We start from the raw sequence: 14,061 nt of genomic DNA on the forward strand, positions 1-14,061 counted from the left end.
ACGATAAATGCATTGTGAAAACATGCATTGGACTTTGGGAGCAATTCTTTGTTGTTCTTATTCTGGGCTTTTTTATAAATATATTTTTTTGCAGCTCAGGCTAATGTGACTGTTGTGTTTTGGGCTTTTAATACCCGCTCTGCAGCCAATTAGAGCTGCTGCGAGCAGCTTGTCAGTGTGGGTCCAATGAAGCTGGTCTCTGGTTCTGTCCAAATGTGACACCTCAAGCCCCAACTCACCTCCCACTTAGTATTGTGTACGCTCGATGACCCTCTTCACGTGGAGGCCACCGATGTCAAGTGTGATGCTTCCTCTGGGCCTCAGTGAGCGGCTGGACCTGTCTAAGTACCATATGTGTGCTCTTGTCTTTTTATTTTTGGCATGATTTCAACTCATTCACTGCCCTCAATGACTATAGATGTTCAATCCGTTTTGACTGGGAGAGGCTGGCAGCAAATAATCGATGTCAGCCCTCCAACATCCCACATCGATCACCATCAATAGCAGCTAAAAAGTTAAAAGTGGCCTCACTTCTATTGTCACTGATTTCATAGGAAATTTTCAGGAAATATAAATAATTATTTCAAAACTCAATCCCAGCTCTGGGTACCTCCTCCCCAGCACTTCCCAATGGAGTGGTCTATCACCATCAATGCCAGGGAACCAAGAATCAAAACCCATTTAGGATATGGGGGAAAACACTCAGGTGACTTGAAGTTCTGCTCTGAGACCCCCAATTTAGTCAACTTTCAAAATTGGCCGATATGCATGTGTGATACATCATTGGAAAGCTTAAAATCTCAATTTTGAAAAAATTTGAACAGGAGGGCATTTTTTTAAAAAATAATAATTTTAAACAGCAAAACCCTATCTGGAGGTGAGAGCATGCGAGAGCAGAATTACACACGCCATGACTTTAACGAGATATTATCGCGTACTTGTCTTGTTTCAATCCAAAAACTCCATGTAGCATGTATCACTGAGTGTCAAGACACAGCTGTGAATGGCCACAGCTGGATTTTTGGGGGGATTTTATGGGTGAAATATGGTAATATAACAAGGGTCGCGAAGCAGAAATCGCAGACATCAAGGAGTGGTCGAGATTTTCATATATTTACCCCTTTAAACGTTTTGGGGTTTTTTTTTGAATCGATTATTTATCATCTAACATATCAGAGAAAATGCGAATAACAAAAAAATACAATTAAGCGATAGTTATGAAGTAGATATCCGTGACTTTTTTTCAGACGTCTTTTTTTTCATTGTGACATAATTTGTTTAAAAGTTTAAAATATGTGAGTGAATAATTTTTTTTAAGTCTTTTTTTTTTTTTTTAATGAAATATGAGACACCAATTAATGATTTTAAGCTAAATACGACAGACATTCTGGATAATATAATTAATTACCTTCGTTTTATGGCTGGGTTCAAACAAAAGTGGTTGCGCGACGTCTGTAAATGGGGGTTTTCAGGGTAAAACAGACAAATTAAAAATTGTTCCGGGGCTTAATGCGCCATGAATCTGCTATGGCAGCATATAGACACATTGTTCTATCAAACACAACAGTTGTTTTGGCTTAAAATACAGCAGTTTCTTTTAAAGAGGAGTGCAAGAGCAGAAACTGCTTTTTCAGTCTTACAGCAATAGACACACACAAGACAGACACACAATCCTAACCACTTGAGGAACAATCATACAATCCCCGTCTCATGTGCACATTAACACATTGGAAGGCATTACAACATACAAGTAGATATAATCCTCGGTGTGGTATAAGGATTTAGACAACGATGATGATACATGCTTTAGAGAAGAAAGCTCTATACTGATGACCTTTCACAGTGAAGAGGAGGAGGAGGAGGAGGAAGAAGATGTCGACTATAGATGGCAAATCGCACAAGTGTGGGGGTGGCAGGGTGACACAAGATACTCTATGGGTGTGTGTTCACGATCTCAAAAAGGCAAGCATATAGAAGTACAAACTACTTGTGTTGCCACCTCCATAAAACCTTTTTTAATGTACATATGGAGGATAAGATGTAAAGAAATAGATACGTTCTGTTCATTTTCAGGCAACATTTTAATTCTTTGCTGATTAGCTGGAAGAAATATGGATCTGCTGGCTTACATTCCAGTTTTGTCCCGTATCCAAGTAGCTAATACCTACATCAGTATTGGTGTTGCAAAACAGTTGTTTTAAGCAATAAACGTGTTTTCTTCCATTTAAAAAAGAAAAACATGGCCTGCAGCTCCTTATTTAAACTATCACATGTAGTGCAGATCTTAATTGCTTGCTTAGCACCATTTGAATGCTTAAACGTGCTTATTTGCAACAACAGAAAGAGGAGGGGAATGGTGCTCTAACTTAAGCCATTAGCATGGAAGGAGAGACTAGCAGTCAGATGGACTCAGGAAGAAAAAGAAATGGAAACGGCTGAAATTAAGACACTTAATTTCCTCAAGCGTTTTGTTGCTCGGTGGCTTAAAAGCTGCTTTTCCTCTCTCCTTCACCCCTTTCCCCCCTCGGGGTGACAGAGACATGAGAGCCAGTGACACAAGTTAAGTGATTCCCAGCCTCACAGGCCAAAAAAACCCACTGGCACAATGCGCACGCACACACATGTGCACACATAGTATACTAGTGCATCTCAAAGCACCACAGAGTCTTTTTTATTTCAAATTCATCGATTTCCTCCTACTGTCTATTTTAATGTCGGCAGCAGCAAGAACGCCTCAGCATCCGTCTAGACGCACACTCCTACATGTCTCGTCAGAATGGAATGGTTCACGATGACCTTAGTGCTTTCTGCTAGTACTGTTCACCCTTCACATTAGGTACACCTACACAATGTAATGTGATCCAATACAGGAGCTATGTTAAATGTAATGCATGATATTTTTGAGAGAAAAAAAAAAACACATGAAGTGAGAACCCTGTGAGGCTGCATTCAGCATGAGGAAAAAGAAAATAACTTATTTGAAGTAGAGAATTAAAGAAAAAACTAAAAACCTTGTGTGTGAATACCTTGGAAATAACTTAAATGCCAGCATTAGCTCATGGTTCCTTCACAGCAAACACTGGTAAACGCCTGCTTTCTGGATCTTGCTTTGAATTCTGGGTAACAGTAGAACTCCTTCCCTGCACAAAGGTGAAAATACACATTGTTGCTGAAAAAAAAATCAGGCACCACTGACACATTAGGATTTCCTGCTGTGCCTTAAAAGCCTAAAAAGGAGCTATTTAAATAAAGTACAGAATGTAGAGATGTGACAGAAAATTTGGCATTTTCGGCATTTGCATTTTCAGTTAAAAGGCCGAACGTTTACCACTGAATAGTGTGATGAACCGTAGTACTCTTGTGATGACGTAAATAAACCATAGCGAGAAGAAACACTACTGGCTCACAGCCAACATGTCTACAGTCCTCTTGAGGTATCAAAGAAATATATACCGTAATTCATTAAATGCAGGAAAATAAAGTAAATTTGCTTCATCGCTGCTACACCCGCATTCTGAAGTTGGTTTAAATTGATGTCCCGCATCACATCGAGTATGGTGCATTTGAGTCCATGCGTGAGAAATTTGGCGTTTAATCAAGCAAACTTTACTTCCGCATTTCTGCTCAGGACTAAGGGGCCGTTTACATTGTGACTCTCCGAGAAGACAAAAAAATTCATGTTTGCATTTGTATGGGCCCATCTCCATTTGATCAATGTTGCAATTCCGCATGAAAATGATGTAGTACTAATGCCAGGCCATAGGGGGTGCAGATTTACAAGGCGACAGCGAATAATACACTTTGACTCCACCAAAGTTCCTCAGCCCGGAAAAAAATATGCCCGCCCACTCGAAGCAATGGCATTTTCTTTTGTTCAAAAAGGCACAAAAAATGGAAACATTCAACATATTCAATTTTAAAATATTTTTAAAACAGTAAATTAAAGCCGACATTCCGCCATATTTGCCGTTTGTAATGTTTAGTAGCACCGCTGCGCACGCCCAATGTGACGTGTACGAGTGCTGACGTTATCGGCGCGGCGTCGTGCCGCGGTAGCCTTTGATATGCATGCGGAGATAGCCCCCCTCAATCCCCCGCAATCGAATTCTTCCACTTGGGAGGCAGGTTTCAGAATTTTTCGTCTTCCCCTTCAGTCTTCGGCGACACCATATGCACGCGAGGCAACTCCGCAACACAGTCATTGCGTCTTCGTGTCGCCATGTAAACTGCCCCTTACTTTTTACACTTTCTCTAACCAAAACAACAGTGGAGGTGGAGTGGCATTACTAATCAAGATTCCTCAAAAAAGACAATTTGGAAATGCCGCATCCATCTGCCATCATCACGACATGGGAGGAACACATGAAAAAATGGCTAAGAGTCGCCACAACCATAATAGTTTTGCATTTTACTGATTTAATTGCAGTGGATGGAAACGCAATCAGGGACCTGAAAAACTCCGAAGCATCCAGTTGAACGTGTCCTTTTACACGAATATGGGAATGTTATGTTCATGAAGGCAGATGTGGAACCAAGACAGTGCCACCACAACGCAATAACAGGTACAATTATGTTCAATTTTAGGGTTAAAGCATATCCTTAACTTATTGTCTGCTGCTGGTTTCGATTTAAGGCGTATGGCGATGTAGATCCACACTTGCCTGGTACACCAGACTCACCGCTGTTCCAGCTTTTGAGTCTGGCCACCATTCAGCGGGTACAATTTCCAGGCGGGAGCAAGCCACAGCAAACAGACAGCAGAGTGGACCAATTAGCGACGGGCAGACGTGACGTTAGTAAAACGACGAGGGCAGGACGAGGGACTTGCGCGCGGAAGTAAACATACGAGGAGAGCGGAGTTTATTCAACATGGCTAGCGCGAGAGACTGTTGTCAGTGACTCGTGTCGATGTGTTTTTGGTCATTTAAAACGGATTTTACTGTGGATTGGAACATTTTCTGGGCTCTCCTGTTCACCATCTGTGTTGTTGTGGAGACGACTTCCGATGCGCAAGGGTGACGTTGCTCGTTAAGAACACGTCACGCAAATAAACGAATCTGATTTGTCAATTGATTTTGTACCTGCTCGAAAGGCCGTTAATGGGCTGGTTCCCAGACTTTTCTCTCAGTGTTTGAAAAATACAGGGAGAACAGTCTGGCTGTGCCAGGCAAGATCCACACTTGCGCTTTGAAGCTGGATGCTGTTCAAAATATTCCACTTCCAAGCATATATATAGGCTCTTCCAGGTACAGCACAGAAAGCCCTGGAGTCAAATCTTGGTCATGCTGAATCCATTTTTGGAGATTCCATGAGTTCCTCTGGTGTGATTTGGCAGTTTGAAACTTTGTCTACTTCAACCGCAAATCATGGTGTTCCGTCTAAACTGGAAGTCCGTACCAGAAAATGTCAAGGATTGCTCAGCAGCGCGGACGGTAGGCATGTTGTGTTGCACAAGTTCTGAAATAAATGATGAAAAACCCAACGAAGCTGGCGATTTCTTTGGCGATGTTACAATAATTGTCACCTTAACTTATAAAGACTGGCGACTGATGAGATCATAGAACGTCAATGGCGGAATTGTTGAGCCAGTTCACAGATGCGCACCCAACGCTCATATATTATTTTTTTTATCATTGCCATCTTCATTTCAATTTTAAGCCTCAGCTTTTTGTTTTTTTCACCATTAACCCTAACCCTGCTCTAACATTGTTGGAATCCGTGTTGTTTCTCTCACATGAAAATCCACCGAGCGTCCGTCCTGCGGGAAAACAAAGAAACTGCAGCACTGTCATAAATAGTATTTCGAGCATGTCGGCGGATGTAGAAACAAATTGCCGAGTCAAATTTTACGTCGGTTATCGAAAAGATTCTATGTCAAAGCGATCGTATGTCAAGGTACCACTGTAGTTGTCAGTCGACATATCACAAATGTTGTGAATTTTTTTATAAAGGTTGAAAAGTTACCTAGTGTTGCTTTAAAGGGCTAAAAGTAACCAGCAAGTTATTGTAAAACATTTCATTTTTGCTAAAACTAATAATACTTTGTTTATTTTTTTCCCCCCCAAAACATTGGAGGTCACCGGTGGGCTTCTGTACCACCAAGCTTTGCAAGTTTTCTGAGGGAAACCTGTACATGTATATCTTAGAGGGATTATCAGCCTACGTCACTGTGTCCACTGCTGTGCATGTTGGTTGCAAAAGAGCTGTCACCATGTCTTGCTTTGCTGTAAACCATTTTGACAAAATTTTACCAAATATCATCACCTGCTATTGAAGGAGCAGAAATTCCTGCCTAATTTCACTAGGCGTGAGCTCCATTCTGTCAGTTATGAAGCTTTTGGCGCTTTAATTTTTTCAATTGTACAGTGGGGCAAATAAGTATTTAGTCAACCACCAATTGTGCAAGTTCTCCTACTTGAAAAGATTAGAGAGGCCTGTAATTGTCAACATAGGTAAACCTCAACCATGAGAGAATGTGGGAAAAGAAAAAAAAAACCTGAAAATCACATTGTTTGCTTTTTAAAGAATTTATTTCCATATTAGAGTGGAAAATAAGTATTTGGTCACCTACAAACAAGCAAGATTTCTGGCTGTCAAAGAGATCTAACTTCTTCTAACGAGGCTCCACTCGTTACCTGTATTAATGGCACCTGTTTTAATTCATTGTCGGTATAAAAGACACCTGTCCACAACCTCATTCAGTCACACTCCAAACTGCTATGGCCAAGACCAAAGAGCTGTCAAAGGACACCAGAGACAAAATTGTAGACCTGCCCCAGGCTGGGAAGACTGAATCTGCAATAGGTAAAACGCTTGGTGTAAGGACATCAACTGTGATAACAATTATTAGAAAATGGAAGACATACAAGACCACTGATAATCTCAGCCCGTGGCGTCAAAATGATAAGAACGGTGAGCAAAAATCTCAGAACAACACGTGGGGACCTAGTGAATGACCTACAGAGAGTTGGGACCACAGTAACAAAGGATACTATCAGTAACACAATACGCCGCCAGGGACTCAAATCCTGCACTGCCAGACGTGTCCCCCTGCTGAAGCCAGTACACGTCCAGGTTAGTCTGCGGTTTGCTAGAGAGCATTTGGGTGAACCAGAAGAGGACTTGGAGAATGTGTTATGGCAGGGGTGGGCAAACTATTCCACAAAGGGCCGCTGTGGGTGCGGGTTTTTGTTCATACTCATCATGAGGACAACCTTTCACCAATCTGGTTTCTTACAAGTGCAATCAGTTAATTGCAGTCAGGTGCTTCTTGTTTCCACTGAAACCTCATTGGTTAAACTGTCTGTGCTGAATCAGTTGGAACAAAGACCAGGACCCACTGCGGCCCTTGAGGACCGGTTTGCCCACCCCTGTGTTATGGTCATATGAAATCAAAATAGAACTTTTTGGTAGAAACACAGGTTCTCGTGTTTGGAGGAGACAGAATACTGAATTGCATCCGAAGAACACCACACCCACTGTGAAGCATTGGGGTGGAAACATCATGCTTTGGCCTGTTTTTCTGCATTTCTGCAAAGGGACCAGGACGACTGATCTGTGTAAAGTACAGGTGTCAAACTGATCCCAGAAAGGGCCTAGTGGGTGCTGGATTTTGTTCCAACCGATAACGCGCAGAGAGTTTAACCAATGAACTTCCTGCTGTAACAAGCAGCTGACAAAGTTTAACTGATTACACATGTAAAAGATCTAATTGGTGAAAAGGTGTCCTCTTCATTGGTTGGAAAGCAAACCTGCACCCACTAAGCCCTTTCTGGAATCGGTTTGACACCTGTGGTGTAAAGGAAAGAATGAATGGGGCCTGAGTGAAAATCTCCTTCCATCACCAAGGACATTGAAGGTGAGACGTGGCTGGGTCTTTCAGCATGACAATGATCCCAAACACACAGCCAGGGCAACAAAGGAGTGGCTTTGTAAGAAGCATTTCAAGGTCCTGGAGTGGCCTAGCCAGTCTCCAGATCTCAACCCCATAGAAAATCTGTGGAGGGAGTTGAAAGTCCGTGTTGCCCAAAGACAGCCCCAAAACATCACTGCTCTAGAGGAGATCTGCATGGAGGAATGGGGCAAAATACCAGCAACAGTGTGTGAAAAGCTTGTGAAGAGTTTCAGAAAACGTTTGGCCTCCGTTATTGCCGACAAAGGGTACATAACAAAGTATTGAGATGAACTTTTGGTATTGACCAAATACTTATTTTCTACCATGATTTGCAAATAAATTCTTTAAAAATCAAAACTGATTTTCTTTTTTTCCCCACATTTAGTCTCTCATGGTTGAGGTTTACCCATGATGACAATTACAGGCCTCTCTAATATTTTCAAGTGGGAGAACTTTCACAATTAGTGGTTGACTAAATACTTATTTGCCCCACTGTACATGTTGAAGAAGAAGGACAACCATCTTTTAAAATATGGATTCTCCACTTTGCTGTCCCTTTAAGAGCGCCTTTTTCGACAACTGGATGTATTTTGGAATAGTCGGCCTTGTATAAATGCAAATACTATTGCTTTGTTATGGGCCAATTTGAATAAGGTTTAGCAATGCAAGTCACTTTAACAAGAGCACGGCGTTTAGTTCCGGGCCTCGATGAGAGAACACCAACTGTTTCTGTTAAGTGACATAGCTTTTGTCTCTATAAAGTGCATTAACAGAAGGACAGGACTGGCACTTATTTACACCGCAGATGTCTAGCAGGCTTTCATTCCAACGTAGTTATTTTTTTTTTATTTTGGTGTTTGGTGCCCAGTGCTAAGAGTTCTTTCTTCAAAAAATGTGACCACAGTTAAACTTCTACTCAAATACAGAACGGGAGTACTTTTCTGATCTCTGCCCACAGACCCGACTATTTGTATACAGGCCATTAAAAAGTCAATTTTTCATATGTCCCCTTTAAAGTGCCCTTACAGTTCGCGCGTTGCAGATGACAGCGTGTTATTAAATGTGTTTAAACTCATCATCATCCCTCATGGTAGCTTCTGAGGCTTTTACTGCTTTGACCTTAAAGCGTGGTCGCTCGCGAGATGACACACGCCCTCACCCTTCAGCTTGTTTTTTCTCTCCGTTGCTGCTTTTATGGTACGCCGTGATCCGAGTATTCCATTTCAGAGAGAGTCACTTTGAACTTTTCATGACAATTTACTCCTCTGGGCCTTTTTTGTATGTAATGAGTAAAATTTCCCTTCCAAAAATATAGAGAGAGCGGTAGAGATCCATGCGGAGCTCCTTCCCAGATGGGGGGATCGATGAGAGAGCCTGAGAGTCTAAATGTATCAACTCCCTCAATCTCTTCCTAATCACCACTCAATCCATTTTGCTGGGAAAACAACAGGAGTGCAGTAGCAGGCTGACATTTTAAAACACTAATTTTGCTAGAACAAGAATGAAACCGCTAAAAAGCTGCTTTAAGTTAAGGAACACATCAACAAGTGACTGCAAAGGGAGTCTGACTTCTGACTGTCCTGACATACGATGTTTCAAGGTTCCAAAAGGCCCTCAAAGAAGTATTTTGTGGAGCTGCACAAGAATTTGTTGTTGGTTAATTGCAAGAAAGCATGTCAGGTTACCTCTGTTAATGTTTTTAATTTGATTCTTCTGTTTTGTGGCTTAGAAGTTTTTTTTCCCAGACAAAAATCGCAGGGAACAGAGAGAAAGCCCTGCCACAAATGGCAAGATAGTTATGCTTCCCTTTGAAAGAACTCAACAATTGATGATATTGTTTTAGCTGTAAATAAATATAATGGTTTTCAGTCATGGTTGCGAAATGCCACCAATTTTACAAGTGGGAAACCCATAGAAGTTAACAGACATGACTAAAGGCCAAATTATACCAGACGCGTCTGCAGGATTTTGTGATTGTCAAAGATTTTTCTTTCTCGGGCAAATTATTCCACATTTTGTAACTGTCAATGAAACCGATGATGATGACAATAAATATTTCATTCACTCATTCATCAAACAAATCTCACTCCCAGATTCATCTACCACAAGACGCACTGAAGTACTGGCTGATGATGTGAGTAAACAACTTTATGACCCCCAAATGCCATTTGTCTAATTGAGCGGTGTTTTACAGTTAAAGTTACTGTCAATAATTATGCTTGCACCTTAATGACAGAGCTTGTCATTTATGTTCTGTACATATAAACATGTACTGTACTACTTGCACGTTTTCTTTTTTGTCCAGCCGTGTTTTACAGTTGCAAAATGTACTGTTTGCACCTTAATGACAGATCTTGTCAATTATTTGTGTACATGTATAAACTTTGTACTTGCATTTTGTTTTTTTGTATTTTTATTTTAAGTCAAGAAAATATTTTGTTAATTTTTATTTAATCAGAATGTGCATTGTATTTTTGTTTGGTCAAAAGAAAACCACCTTTACCACCTTCAACCTGCCTTGTACTTGACCAACATTAAGAAATGGGCCCATGCTTGTATGGAAAAAAAACAATTGTGGACCTTCAAGGTTTGTATTTAAGGACCCCTGACCTACATCTACATTTTATGGATGTCTTGTATCAAAAGTAGAAAACAATATCTATGCTTGAATGTAACTAAATTAGGACTCCTGCCCCCTGAGCCCTGATCCTCCTCTTGTCTGAGGCTACATCTACGCTAGGACAGATACGTTTTTCCAGGGTATTTTGCCGACTCTTTTTATACCTGTCCACACTTTGTTTAAGGTGTGTTTAGGGCCCCCGCTTCTGCAAGGTACGCCTGCATTTGCGCAAACCACGCATGCATAGAAAGGAGAAGCCTCATATGTTACGTCATCGTCCGTGCAGTTTACCTCTGAACCGGAAACTGATTACTCGCCCGCGGCAAATTTAGAAATTACTACACTTTCTAAACTGTCATTATTTTGTGATCACTTTTTTTTTGTGATCGCAATTGAACGCATCAAACAGGAGAAAGAGTGAAGGGAGAGCATGCACGGCTTTTACGAGCAGCCGCAGAGTTGTGATTGAAAAAATCTTTATAAAACAACAAAAGCCTGACATCATTACTTGGGATGTTACAATCGATGCTCAGTTGCGCTCTCACCACTTGGAAAATAACAAATAGAAGTATATGGTGTGGCGCTGCGTATATTTCCTGGAGGCCGCAACCAGGACTGCTTGTACATAAAAGTGGTGATCTTGGAAGTGGCGACAGTTTTGACTGACAGAAATGTCTTGGGGGGAAAAAAAACTGATCACGCGCCTCTTTGACTGGGGGTACCACGGAGGTCACGTTTTGGGGTTAAATTTTCCTCTACGCATTTTTGTATACGGTACTCATGTTCAGTGGGCACTGAGTTGGGAGAGGCCAGCCCCGCAGCTGGCTGATCGGAGACAACTCGGGAGACTAGCTCTGTAAAAAATGCTCATCTCTACCTTATCTGCGATGGGACCACCCCAAATGGGCACTGAATTGAAGCGTATTATTGAGAGGTAGTTAGAAGTTTCAAGAAAAATGTGTAAAAGAAAAGAGGAGCAGGAATGCCACGTCGTGATCGTCCGCCTCCATTGTTTACGATGCTGTCATGCCGCACTAAAAACAGCGACAGCATGACGTCCCTTCCTGAGTATCCGAATGTTGTACGGAGACAGCAGTCCATATTAGGCGGCCCGTAGGCGGCGGGTAACATTACCCGCCTACATTATCCGTCAAACAACTAATCAGGATAATAGGCATACTAGCCGACATGCCGTATAGTCCAACTAATTACACGTTTAAAGCCATTATCTGGTGAGCTTCGGACCAGATGCAGGTGATCATCGTTACCGGGTTACCTAAACCAGTCCCTGGCCTCAACTCATCGTCACATCAACAACTCCAACAGTTTGTGACTCTAGCTTTTGATAATTCCAGAAATCTGTATTGCCTCGCTTCAGCTCAATTTGCCTTTTTTCACAGATCCTGCCTTCACAGCTCACCTGCTCACTAACCAACTGCCCGCCTGACCATTTGGACACAGACTGCCTTTACATACTGCAATAAACAATTGTTACCACAGCCACCTTGCCTTCAGCCTTTGAGCTTGGGTCCTCCGCTCACGCAGAAACCTAACAAATACGTTTTCATTAAAGTACTCACAATTGACATTCATTCAACAACCCAGATATATCACTAGCGATGTCCCGATCGCATATTGTTGCACCCGACTCAGAGTCACCTGATTTTCAGAATCTGCTGATACCGAGTCCCAATCCAAAAGAAAAACATGTTACAGTACTGTAATGTACTGTACTGTTTACTTCCTCTTCCGCTTTTTTGAGAGGGAATGTTGCAGAGTGTAAAACATATACAGTATTTAGTTTCTTTTGGCAATAACATTGTATTTCTGGATTATTTTGTTACTTTTTAGCCCTCAAGAAAATATATGATCTATTTTTTGTTATAAACCCGATCCTTTTCACCAGATTCTGATCTTCTGAAAAATGGCTTGATTGGCGTGATTTCCCATCACATGATCGTATCGGAGACATCCCCATATATCACTATTACTTCACTGACACCAGTTAACTCATGACATATTCGCCAACACTTTGTGGGCTCTTGTTTTGCAGAGCGAACGGGAAAAAACACACAATTAGGCGTAGTTTGCAGCAATTTCTCCTTGTCATGACACCGCCAAAATGACTCTGGTTTTGTCTTCTTTGTGTTCCCACCGAGCAGCTAAACACTCGTCTTAAAAACACTTTTGTTTCCTCTTTGGCGTCGGCTGTCATCATGTCACTCGTTTCCTTTTCATACATCGACGGCTGACATGCAAAAACAACTCGGCATTGCTTTTGGGAAGGGGCCCTGGGTGGGTCTCCGCATGAGACTGAGATGCCATTCACGTACGAAAATGACAAAAGACTAAGCAAAAAGCTGAGTCGTCGTTTGAGGTCTTCAACTTATCTTTTCTCCTCACCACCCACCATTAACAGGCTAATTAGGCTCATGAGTCTCTTTAAAATAATTTTCTACATGATTCTTTATCTCTATTTCAGTTTTTTCTTTGAGATTGGATCACATTAAAATTTGACAAGCTTGCACAATAACTTTAAAGGGCTGCCTCTTATTAAAATGTTAACTCATTCGCTGCCTTTGACGACGATAGTCATCCAATCCATTTTGACTGCGAATGATTCCTTCCAGTCAATATGCACTGGACATCTACTGCTGCCAAATGAGTTAAGATCATGGAAGAGGAAGCAGTACCACTACTATATAAAGCCTTTGTGTGCTGAGCCAATAAGCTGTGCATCGCCTCGTAAAAGGTTGATTAATGGCTTCACATGTCCTTGCCTGTGTATTAATTAGTAAAGCGGACGTGAAGTAGAAGCCTCAGACGGCTGTTCGCTCGCTTTGCATTGTGATATATTTGCTCCCTTATGCAAGCACGTGTGTGTAAATCCATTTTTGATATACGATACTTCGCTTCTGGTGCTTTGTTAGCAGCTCATTCCCCTCACTGAATCCTGACAAGCTTCTTCCATACGCAGAAGCGCCAAAAAGCTGCTCAGTCAACACAATGTCATCGTTTCTTTTTGACAGAAGAGAACAATAAGCGGCGTCTCCGCCGCTTCTGATAGTTCCGCGCCAGCCGTGCAAACGCAGCATCATCAGATTACATTCAACTTTAATGAGTCACGGCACAGAACTATCACGCAGTCAAAAGTGGAAAGAAAAGTGGAAAACGTGCGGGGAGTGGTTATGTATGACATGCTTTTGATGGCAATAGACGTCCATTACATTCGTTCTGAAAGTGGGGAGGAAAGTTTTTCTTGGTGAGCAGATGTACCCTTGACCTGTCCTCCAAAAGGTTTGCCAGATTTGAAGGACAGTCTCCTGGCCCAATTACTAAGAATGTCCCCAATCCGACCACGATCAAAAATCGGGCCTGATCACGTCATTTTCAGAGGATTACAGTAAAAAATATTTGGTTTTTTTTAATATTATTTGTTTGTTTATATTTTTTTAAATATGAATTAATTGGCTGCCATTGACGGCAATAGATGTCCAAAATATTTTGACTGGGATGGTTGTCAGTAGGCCTGCACAATATATCGCTT

The 14,061-nt window shown here is 41.6% G+C and overlaps 1 protein-coding gene across 6 annotated transcripts in view; it reads right to left on the reverse strand.

The window, feature by feature from the left end:
• Nucleotides 1-14,061, reverse strand: part of dab1a (DAB adaptor protein 1a) — a 552,095-nt gene that overhangs the window by 311,339 nt on the left and 226,695 nt on the right. For 3 of the 6 annotated variants that reach the window (XM_057840955.1, XM_057840956.1, XM_057840959.1), the window contains one exon: nt 3,027-3,140. The exons of the other annotated variants lie outside the window; for them this stretch is intronic. The gene's annotated coding sequence lies outside the window, so the exon portion shown is untranslated. The remainder of the gene's footprint in view (nt 1-3,026; nt 3,141-14,061) is intronic. 6 annotated transcript variants of the gene reach the window in all.

Source organism: Corythoichthys intestinalis, chromosome 7 (assembly GCF_030265065.1).
Source record: "Corythoichthys intestinalis isolate RoL2023-P3 chromosome 7, ASM3026506v1, whole genome shotgun sequence".
Taxonomy (NCBI): domain Eukaryota; kingdom Metazoa; phylum Chordata; class Actinopteri; order Syngnathiformes; family Syngnathidae; genus Corythoichthys; species Corythoichthys intestinalis.